The sequence below is a fragment of the Zingiber officinale genome, chromosome 1B, assembly GCF_018446385.1.
Source record: "Zingiber officinale cultivar Zhangliang chromosome 1B, Zo_v1.1, whole genome shotgun sequence".
Classification (NCBI taxonomy): Eukaryota; Viridiplantae; Streptophyta; class Magnoliopsida; order Zingiberales; family Zingiberaceae; genus Zingiber; species Zingiber officinale.
Window position 1 is genome coordinate 120837659 of NC_055986.1, and position 12208 is coordinate 120849866.

Genomic DNA, 12208 nt, shown 5'->3' on the forward strand with positions numbered 1-12208 from the left:
AACTTCTTATAATATTAAAAATTAACAAAATATAAAATGAGCATAATATAATTTTTTTAGGTTAATCAGTATATTTAAATCAAAATTCATTGATCTAACTTAAGGAACATATCTCCTTCTCTATGTGTTTATGGAAAATAAATCTTTATTTTCCTTTCTCTCACCTATCGATTTTATTAACTCATTATTTTATTAACTCAAATTTATTTATTTTAAAAAACTTCTGACCACTACTAGAAAAGATAGAAAATAATAATGAAAGGTATATTTGGACTCATAACCACCTTAGAAACTAACAAGAACTGAAATGGGTAAAATCTGAATTCTCAAAATCGATCGGTGGGTTTCGGTCAAAATTCATTGATCAGCCTAGAAGTCTCATATTATATTCATTTCAGGTCCTGTGAGTTTCTTAGGTTACAAGAAATCCAAATATGTTCTTTATTAATGTTTTCGGCTTCCCTAGTGATGGTATAAAGGTTTTGAAAAAAATTAAATTTTCTTTTCTATTTGATCTTGATATGAGAGCATATTATGATCACATTGGGCTGATATAGGGATATCATACCCAACATATGAGAAAACAAGAAAAGAAAAAATATATATTTTTTCAAAACCTATGTATCGCCATTAGGGAAGCCGAAAATAAGAATGGAGGACATATTTTGACTTCTTATAATCTCAGAAATCCAAAGGACCTGAAATGGTTGCAATCTAAGGTCTCTAGATCGATTAGTAGATTTTGGTCAAAACTCACTAATCAACCTAGAGACATGCTTTCAGCTTCCCTAGCGGGTACAAAGGCTTTGAAAAAAAACTAAATTTTCTATTCTTTTCTTGTTTTCTCATACAACAAACCCACAAGACCTAAAATAGATACAATCTAAGGCCTCTAGATTGATTAGTGGGTGATCATGCTCGTGAATGGCAACGGGTGAATCACCGGTGAGTTTTCTATATTACCAACTTAATCGTCAATCACTTGATGACAATCAGGATGATGTGGTTTTGTGAGCTTGGACGATGGCAAACAAGAGGAAAAGATGTTAGAATGACTGCCAAGGGGTTTAATAAGCCAGATATGTCATATGTGTAAATCAAAATTAACAATTTATAATCAACCAAACCCCTTAACCTAGACTAAGGCAGTATAGTAGAGGGTCCAAGTCATCTCTCATAGAACTAATGATAGGACAGTTGTTTTCAGATGAAATCGAACAAGGGATTGTTTTGGGGGTTTTGTTCTCTAAACCTAATGCAACAAATAAAGTTCTAACTAACAATCAACGATGAATCTATAAGGCATTGCCACTATACACTACAGATAACACCATCAACAAAAATAATATGCAAGAAGAATTAACTAACAGTCTTATTTAAATATTAATGATGGACCTGCACGCATTGTCACCCTACAACATAAGCATCATCATCAATAGACATGATATGAAAACGAATGAAATTGCAAAGTAATAATCAAATAAATGCAATTGAACTAAACAAACTTAATAGCAATAAACAAAACCTAACTATGTATAAATGATAAGCCTACACCACATTGTCACCTTATAATATAAAATTAACAATCATGCATAAGTGAAACTAAACAAAGTGCGAAACTAAACAATCTAACATGCATTATAACATAACTACAAAATCAAACACGAAAATAAACTAAATTAACCAAACTACTCTTCCACGATATGTTCCAACTGACTACCTTCCATCGTCACACGAAGAGCTCGGAGTTAGAACCACCGACTTTGGTAGATAGCGACAAAGATGTTGGAATGCTCGCGTCAATGACAGGAAATGATGTGACTCTTCCCTGAAGCTGAACCACTCTGGTGGAAGTTTACTGGAAGACACGGAGGTGTTGTCCAACCTCGTCAAAGCTGCTCTCATCAGTAGTGCAAACCATGATGGTTTGGACAGGCTGAATGGAAACAAAAATCAAATAGCACACTAGAGTTTTTGTCGGAGAAGGATGGTGAACAATCGGAGCTTTCCAGATAAACTCCTACCACCTCTAACAACATCCGCAGGGAGTTCTTAGCCATGCATGATGCAAGAATTTGGAAGGAGCTTCGCTAGAGAAATAGATGAACAACCACCACAACACTCCTCAGAATCTCCTGCCTTCGTAAACCACATTCGCAAGGAGGACTCCGTTTAGGTCAGGGAGGAGATGAGGGAACCCGCCGGAGAAGAACCACTTCGACGAGCACCCAGGGATGAATTGCTGCCGCCGTCTAAGAACTTCATACTTTTACAAACTACATCTGCAAGGTCTACACAGAGGGGCGAGGGAATGGAAGGTCTCATCAGAGCTACCACTCCGGCAAGAATCCATCATCGAGGCCCCTGCCGCTCGCCATCATTGGCAAAAGGTCGTTGTTGTTGGTGCAAGAAGCACCAGATGATCGAATTTAAGTTTTGATAATAGAAAAGAGTTCAAAGTTAAAGATTATTGTGGTTCTAATAAGTTTGACTGAGTGTGCAGGAAAGTCCTAAGTGAGTTTAGGAAAGGTAAAAGTCCTAGTGAATACTAGATAGGTGGAAAGCTTTAGTTGTGGTTAGGCAAGGAAGTCCTAGTCTGAGGGACTGAGCAGAAGTCATAGCAAGTCGAGGACATCAGGTGAAAAATCCTACGGGTCGAGGACAGTAGGTGAAAGTCTTAGAGGTCACGGACACTAGGCAGAAGTTTGGATGAATCAGGGATCAGACGTGAGCAAACTTTCAAACAGTCTAGAAGACTAGTTTGACATCAGGTTAAACTCTTTTGAGGGGAGCAAGTGAGGATGCGCTCCCCGTAGGGGGAACAGTATGTGTTGGTTCGATCTAGGGTTTCATGGAAATCTGAAAGTCAGAACTAGGTAGTCCAAAAACTATCAAATATTTTATTTCCATATTATTATTTGTTGTGCTAACCTTGTGATGCAAGAAATCATTGTTGGTGCGAGAAGCATCCGACGATTGAACCCAAGTTTTGATAATGGCAAAGGAATTCAAAATTAAGGTTGTTTGTTATCTAATATGTTGAATGAGTTTACAGGAAAGTCCTAACTGCGGTTAGGCAGGTGGAAAACCCTAAGGGGCGATAACCTTAGATCCTAGGGGGTGGTAACTCTAGGTGGAGGAAAACCCTAAGGGACGGCAACCTTAGGTCCTAGGGGGTGGTAACCCTAGGTGGTGGAAAATCCTAAGGAAGGCAACCTTAGGTCTCAGGGAGTAGTAACCCTAGGTGGCAGAAAACCCTAGGGGGTGGTAACCCTAGGTCATAGGGGGTGGTAACCCTAGGCAGAAAGTCTAGTAGGTCTAGAGGACCGGACTAGCATCAGGTATGCTCTCCTAAGTGGAGTAGGTGAGGGCGCGTTCCCCGGAAGAGGGAACAGTAGGCGTCGGTTCGACCTAGGGTTTCCAGTTGAAAATTCAAACTCAGAACCGGACAATCCGGTGACTGTCAGATATTCTTGTTCATGTTATTTATGTGCTAACTTTGTTTTACAGGATATATTATTATTTTGTGGACTAACCTATCTTGCAGGGATAAAAGAGCACATTATGCATCGGATGAACAGTACCCGAGGCGCCCTCCATGGAGCTTGGAGGCACCTCAGGTGCAAGGCAGAAGATGCGCAGGAAGCCACATTGGAGGCGCCCTCATGGAGGCTTGAGACGCCTCAGATAGCATTGGAGGCACCTTCAAGGTGTATAGAGGCGCCTTCAAGAGGACAGCCAAAGACTTCTTCTCAACTTATCCACGCGCGACTGACTCAGCGAATGGAGGCACCCTCAAGGGACTTTGAGGTGCCTCCAACAGCCTTTATATGAAGGTTTCGACCAACAGCTCAGATACAACAATTCCCAAGCGATCATTCAACTGTTTGCTGCTTAAGAGACAATCCAGAAGTGCTGTAGCAAATCCCCGATGACCCGGAGCTTCAATTTCTGTAATTCTGTTGTCGGTATTGTTTAAATTTCTACTATACTTATTCCACACTTGGACTCTTTGCGATATTATAGTTGTTGCCCACCGAAAGCGATCAACAATCGTGGGCCTTGGAGTAGGAGTCGCCCAAGACTTCGAACCAAGTAAATACTTGGGTCTTTCTGTGTGTTTTCGTATTTCCGCTGCATTACTCGTCGAATTTCCGAATACAAAAAAGTGAAAGCCACGAGCACTATTCACCCCCCCTCTAGCGCTTCTCGATCCAACAATTGGTATCAGAGTGTGGTCGCTTTGATTTGGTGCAACTACTAGTCAAGTAAATTTTTTGTGGTGTTTTTCAGAGTCGATCGGAATCGGTATTCTTACCGTCTTCCGATCTAGTTTTTCGTAATCGGATTCTTGTCTCGAAGTCGGTGCAACACCACTCAAGATCGTCTCTTATTCGTGTTTTAAACCGCACTGCTAATCCAAGATCTATTCCTGGGACAACTTTTTTGTTTGCTTTGTGTGCAAGTTTTATCGCAAGTTTAAATGACTCTTCAAGAAGGGTATAGCACTGCTCGCCCACCGCTCTTCACCAGAGATGACTTCGGTTACTGGAAGGGGCGGATGGAGGCGTATCTCCAGACTCACTTTGAAGTCTGGATGATCATCAAAATCGGCCTTGAACTACCAACTGACGGCACCGGCAAGCCAATACCATACGAGAACAGGGACACGACTCTTATCAAAAAGGTAAAAGCAAAAGCCAAGGCGACCTGCACCCTCCAATATGGACTAACGAAAGAGGAGTTAAACCGCGTCGGCCCGTTCACAAGCGCCAAAGAACTATGGGAGAAGTTGATCGAGTTTCATGAAGGAACGCCCGACACCAAGGTAAGCAAGAGAGATTTAATTCTTAATAAACTATATAATATAAAATTGCAGGAAGGTGAAACGGCGAGCCAGTTGCACGCCCGCATTAAAGATCTCCTCAATAGTCTACATGCAATTGGACAGAAGGTAGAAAATAGAGACATAATTGTTAGGATCGTTCGTACTCGGCTAGAGAGGGGGGGTGTGAATAGCCGACCCCAATTGCTCGCGTTTCTTTCTACAAACTAGGGTTAGCGCAGCGGAAACTAAATGCAGAAAGAAAACAGGAGAAGAAATCAAACCTCTACGCAAGGATGTAACGAGGTTCGGAGATGAAACTCCTACTCCTCGGCGTGTCCGTAAGGTGGACGAAGCCTATCAATCCGTCGGTGGATAACCGGGTAAATCAAACTCCTTGTGGGTGGAGAAACCTCGCCACAATCACTTGCAACAGCAAGCTAAGAGTACAAGAGAATAGCAAGAACAAAATACAACAGGAATGTAAACACAGTAGCTTGCCTTCTCGTCGACTGGGGTCCCGGATGAAGTAGCAACTTCACGGACAGATGCAACAAGCAACTCAGCAGCAGCTGATCCAGTCGTGGAATGAAGCTCACGCGAAGCTTCGACAAGGAGGAGCTCAACAAAGCTCAAGCACTTCTCAACAGGAAGGAAGAAGAAGAAGAATAATCGCAGCAGCAGCCCTCGACCCCTTTATACCTGCGAAGAAGACACAGAAGAAATTAGCCGTTGCTACGCAACGGCTAGAACCCTGATCGGTCTGCGGACCGATCAGCCTAAGGGAAGACATGGTTTGTCACCGATCGGTCCCCAGACCGATCGGTGTCGCGATCGAAGCCCTGATCGGTCCACAGACCGATCAGGCTTATCTGATCGGTCTTGCCGACCGATTAGGCCATGGGTGGATCGGTCAGCCGATCCACGGCTTCTTCGCGAGGTTGCGTTGCCTCGATCGGTCTCGCACCGATCGATTATCGATGAGCCATCGATTACGATCGGTCACGGACCGATCGAGGCAACGCAGATATCCGGATCGGTCACGGACCGATCCAAACTTCGACCCTGACCTAAGGCTTCCACACCTACATTCGGTCAACCTTGACTGTTGGTACATCATTCCTAGCATCCGGTCACTCCCTTGACTGCTAGCACTCCGTGTTCGGTCAATCCTTTTGACCCACTTAGACTTCTCCACACGGATGTCCGATCACCCTTGATCCATCTGGATTTTCCTGGCCTGCCTCCACTAGGACTTTCCACACGCCTAACATCCAGTTAGGACTTTCTCACTGTTCGCTTCACTCACGGGACTTTCCAACCGCCTAACATCCCGATTAGGACTTTCCCATTACCTAACATCCCAGTTAGGACTTTCTGCCCGGCTTCACTCACGGGACTTTCCACGCCTAACATCCAGTTAGGACTTTCCCTCGTGGCTTCACTCACGGGACTTTCCAACTGCCTAACATCCCGTTAGGACTTTCCCTCGTGCCAAGCTCCCTGCTTGGACTTCTCCGTGCCAAGTCTCCATACTTGGACTTTTCCAGTGCCAAGTCTCCATACTTAGACTTTTCCCGTGCCAAGTCTCCATACTTGGACTTTTCGCGTGCCAAGCTCCCTGCTTGGACTTTTCCCAGTGCCAAGTCTCCATACTTGGACTTTTCCAGTGCCAAGCTCCCTGCTTGGACTTTTCCGTTGCCAAGTCTCCATACTTGGACTTTTTCCCGAATCAGGTCAACCAGGTCAACCTCGACCTACGGTTGCACCAATAATCTCCCAAACATCTATTCTTGTCCCATATCAAGAATACAACTCTTCCACGAGTGTCAAACATCAAAATACAACTCAACTAGGTCAACCTTGACCTAAGGTTGCACCAACAATCTTCCTAAGTCAAACATCAAAATACAACTCGAGTCAGGTCAACTCGAGTCAGGTCAACCAGGTCAACCTTGACCTAAGGTTGCACCAACAATAATCAGGTATTCTCTAAACGCTTTTCCAAGGAATACCTTGTGGGCATCCATGGTAGATGCTTACAAGGTTTCTAAGGATCTGTCATCAATTAAGTTAGATGAATTATTTGCAGAATTTGAATTATATAAATAGATTAACTCACGTCCGACCGAGAAGGGTATAGCTTTGGTTGAAGTGAAAACTGCTAGATATTTAAGGCTACATTTTTTTACATATTTATTACAATATATCAGATTCAGAGAGAGGACATTTAAAACTATTTTCAAAATAACTTAATTTCTGCCTTATTTTTTTTTTGAAACTCAATTTTTTAAAATGTCTTGGTTTATAATTTTAAAATTTATTTTAAAAAAACTCCTTTTATAATTTTTATTTGAAAACAGTTAAAAATACTTTACAAAAGAGATTGATTTGAAAAACTCTTTGAAAACCTTACTTTCAAAACTAGCTGACAAAACTTGCTTTGTGATTTTTTTTTCAAAATGTTTGTCTTTCAAAATGTGTTGCAAAAATAATTTAAAAAATCTTTTTAAAAAGTATTTTATCCCTTTGAAAACTATTTTTAAAAGTACTTTAAAAATCACTTTTAAAAATATTTTTGAAAAATTATTTTGTTTCCAAATTACTTTGAAAATACTTTTAAAAAAATAATTGAAAAACTCTTTCCAAAAATTCTTTTTACAAAATTACACTTTGCAAACTGCTTTTTTGTGTTTTTTGAAAAAGTTTGTTTGCAAACTTATTTCAAACTAATTTTTTGCTTGAATGCTATTTTGAAGATGTTTTCAAACTTATTTTGCTTAGCCAAATCTCCTTAAAAATACTTTAAAAGTGTTAAAACCTTCAAAATATTTAATAAATATTATTAACTCCTCCCTCTAATAATTCTCATATTTTTATAATTAGTTTGAAAGTTTTATACTTACTAAAAGTTTCATAATTTGCTATATTTATTTGTATTTTTTATGAATACCAAAGGGGGAGGGTAAAGGTTAAATATAAGAAAAAGACAAACTAAATCTTGAAAACCTTAACCCTAAAATGATCAAGAGAATAAAATAACAAATGATCTTACTTAATTTTTTTTTTCTCTTGAATCAATTGTCATTACTTTTTTTCATATCTTTTCCTAACTTTAACTCGGGTTGTCATTGTTGGTTAGTCCTAGGAAAATTGTACCGGTTCCGCTGTACAAAATTTTTTTGTACAAGTGTCGAACCTTTCCTTAAATAGCCTATTGTGTTCTTTAGAAGTTAAATTAGAAATCGCAGACGGAACTTAACATCGTTGATTCCAAATTTAACTTATCTGTTCTTAATGGTTTAGATTTGAATCGCAAGCGGAACTTAACACTATTGATTCAAATCCACCTATGTTATTAATTCCATTAAATATTAATTTCCAAAATTAACTTCCAGGACTGCATGGCGAGGCACATGACCTTCTTGGATATGAGGGCAACCACCACCGCCTAGACAAAGCCTTTTAAGGAAAGCTAATATTTAATTTCCTTAAATAACTCTAGGTTAACCAAAAAGAACAATCGAAAAACAAAGAAAACACAAACTCAAAAAATAAATTCAAAAAACTAGATCTAATGCCTCTTGTGTTTGGAATTCATACAAAGAAAAATAAACTAGCATGATGCGAAAAATAAATACTAGTAATACCTTTCTTTGTGAACTTTAATGACCTCTTGATCTTCTACCGTATTCCTCTTCTAACCTCGGACGTTGTGTGGGCAATGATCTTCCGAGATGAGAACCACCAATCACCTTCTTCTTCCTTCTAGGTTTCGGCCACCAAGAGTCCTTCTTGATGGATAGGTTCAGCCACCACCAATGCTCCAAGGGATGCTAGAGACTAGGCTTCCTTTTTCTCCTTCTTCTCCTTGCTTGATCCGGCCACCAAGAGAACTCCACCAATGAAGAAGTTTCGGCCACAATAAGTAGAGGAGAGAAAAAGAGGGACCGACCACACCCAAAGAGAAAAAGAGAGGAGAAAAATAGAATAGAGTCATTAGCCATGAAGGCACCTCTACCCCTCTTTTATAATCCTTGGTCTTGGCAAATAAGGAAATTTAAATAAAAACTTCCTTAATTCTTTTACTATAAAAAAGAAAATTTATTTAATTAAAAATATTTTCCTCTTCTCACATTACATGGTCAGCCACATCTATATGCTATAAACAAGGAGAGTTTTAATTATAATAATAATTAAAACTTCCTAATTTGTCTCCGAAAATTTATAAAAAATTTCTCCAATAATTTTTCCCTTCATGGTGGATTATAAAAAGGAAATTTTATAAATTAAAATCTTTCTTTTAAACATGTGGATGATTTCCAAAAAGGAAAGTTATCTCTAAAAATTAAAATCTCCTTTTAATCTACAAATAAGTAAAGATATCAAATCTTTTCTTAATCTTTTGTAGAAACTAATAAAAGAGAATATTTAATTTTTAAACTCTCTTTTAAATCATGAACATGGGTAAAAGGAAAGTTTTCTCAAAATTAAAATCTACCTTTCAATCTACAAATAAGGAAAGATTTCAAATCTTTTCTTAATCTTTTGTAGAAAGCTATAAAAGGAAAGATTTAAATTTTAAACTCTCTTTTAAAACCATGGAATCCACATAAGAAAAATTTTAAAAATAAAATTACTTTTTATTTTAATAGGGCCGGCCACCTAAGCTTGGGTTCAAGCTAGGGCCGACCACCTCATGAACCCATGAACCATGCCTTTGGCCGACCCTAGCTTGGACTCCAAGCTAGCTTGGCCAGCTCCTATAGGATGGGTAAGAAGGTGGGTATAGGTGGGTTTAGTACTCTATAATTAAGAGGCTACGATAGGGACCGAGAGGAGGAATTGGTTTTGGTCTCCCGATGAAATTAAGCATCCCGTGTTCGCCCCGAACACATAACTTAATTTCATCAATAATAATTCATTCCACTAAAGAACTATTATTGAACTATCGCACCAATCCCAAATTACATTTTGGGCTCCTTCTTATTATGAGTGCGTTAGTCTCCCTGTATTTAAGATAATGAATGTCCACTAATTAAATGAGTTACTGACAACTCACTTAATTAATATCTTAGTCCAAGAGTAGTACCACTCAACCTTATCGTCATGTCGGACTAAGGCCACCTGCAGGGTTTAACATGACAATCCTTATGAGCTCCTCTTGGGCTCATTCTCAACCTAGATTACTAGGACACAGTTTCCTTCTATAATCAACAACATACACTATAAGTAATATCATTTCCCAACTTATCGGGCTTATTGATTTATCGAGCTAAATCTCACCCATTGATAAGTCAAAGAAATAAATATTAAATATATGTGTTTGTTATTATATTAGGATTAAGAGCACACACTTCCATAATAACTAAGGTCTAGTTCTTTTATAAAGTCAATACAAAAAGAACTTACCTAAAATGGTCCTACTCAATACACTTGGAGTGTATCAGTGTAATTTATTAGTTAAGATAAACTAATACTTAATTACACTACGACTACTTCAACGGTTTGTTCCTTTCCATTTTAGTCGCGAGCAATTGTTTATAATTTATAAAGAACCGACAACATGATTTTCTGTGTGTGACACCATACACCATGTTGTCTACTATATAAATTAATTGAACAGATTACATTTAACAAATAAATATAGATATTTGACCATTGTGATTCTTTATTTTTAAATAAATATTTATACAAAAGCTGAGCTTTTAGTATACACTCTAACAATCTCCCACTTATACTAAAAGACTATGCTGCCATAAATGCTGTCATACATCTGATTCCCAACCCTTCAACATGTCCATCAAAAGCTCTTGCCTTAAGGACCTTAGTGAAAGGATCTATAGGTCATCACCTGATGCAATCTAGGCGGCAACAACTTCTCCTCATTTATACATTTTCTCGTATTGGGTGGTACTTGCGCTCTATTGTGTTTACTTGCTTTATGGACTTATGGTTTCTTCGAGTTTGCTACTGCACCACTATTATTACAATAAATTGTAATAATTTTTGGGCAAACCAGAAAACATGTCTAAGTCCATCATGAAGTATCTGAGTCATACAACTTCTATGACTGCCTCAGAGGCTGCCACTTACTCAGCTTCTTATGGTGAAGTCCGAAAAAACACCTTTGCTTATCACTCTTCCATAGTTTTGACTTCACCTCCTAAAGTAAACACAAAACCCCGAGAACAACTTACTATTGTCCCTATCTGATTGGAAGTCAAAATCTATGCAACCCATAGGGACCAAATTATCCGCCTTGTAAGCTAGCATATAATCTCTAGTGCCTCTAAGGTACTTCAATATATGTTTTACCGCAGTCCTATGTCATTGTCCAGGGTTACTTAGATATATGCTAACTATGCCCTCGGCAAAACAGATTTCTGATCTCATGCATAGCATACATTAGGCTTCCGACAGCCGAAGCATAAGGAACTGCCTTCATTTCCTCTATCTCCTTTGATGTCTTCAGAGACATCTCTTTAGATAAAGCTACTCCATGCTGAAAAGGTAAGAAATCTTTCTTGGAATTTTGCATGCTTAAAACGAGCAAGGATTGTTTCGATATATGAAGCTTGGGGTAAGTAAAATATATTCTCTTCTTGCGATCCCTTTGATCCCAAGAATATATTTATTCTCCCAGTCCTTCATATCGAATTGTTTGGACAACCATACCCTTACTTCTGACAACACTTTGATATTGTTTCCAACTACCAAAAATGTTATCTACGTATAGTACAAGAAATACCACCACGTTTTCATCACATTTCTTGTATACACAAAACTCATTCGATTATAAAATAAATCCATAGGTCTGGATTACTTTATTAAACTGGATGTACCAAGACCTTGAAGCTTTACTTTAGTCCATAGACTGATTGAGCTTACACACAAGATGCTCTTTGCTCTTTGCAATGAACCCTTCTGGTTGTTTTATATGGATGTTTTCTTCAAGACTTCCATTAAGGAAAGTTGTCTTGACATCCACTTGCTAAATCTCATAGATAAAAGAATCCGGATAGACTTAAGCATGGCTACCGGTAAAAAGTTTCCTTTTTCAACAAGCCTTGCTTTGAAAGTTTTTACCTTCCTGTCTATCCTTCTTTTCCTATTGTAGACTTATTTTCACCCAACGGCTTTTACACCACCTGGTGATTTTATAAGCTCCCAGACTCTATTAGAATACATATATTCTAATTCTGTATTCTTTGCAAAGATGCTGCATCTTTATCTTGGAGTACTTCGTCATATATCCGGAGATCAGGTTCATGTCCACCAGGGATCGAGTCCAAAGGACTCTCCCAAAACATGAATCTTTTAGGTTGGCTAACAACCCTCCCACTACGACGAGGTACTTTTTGCAATTGTGTATCATTTGTG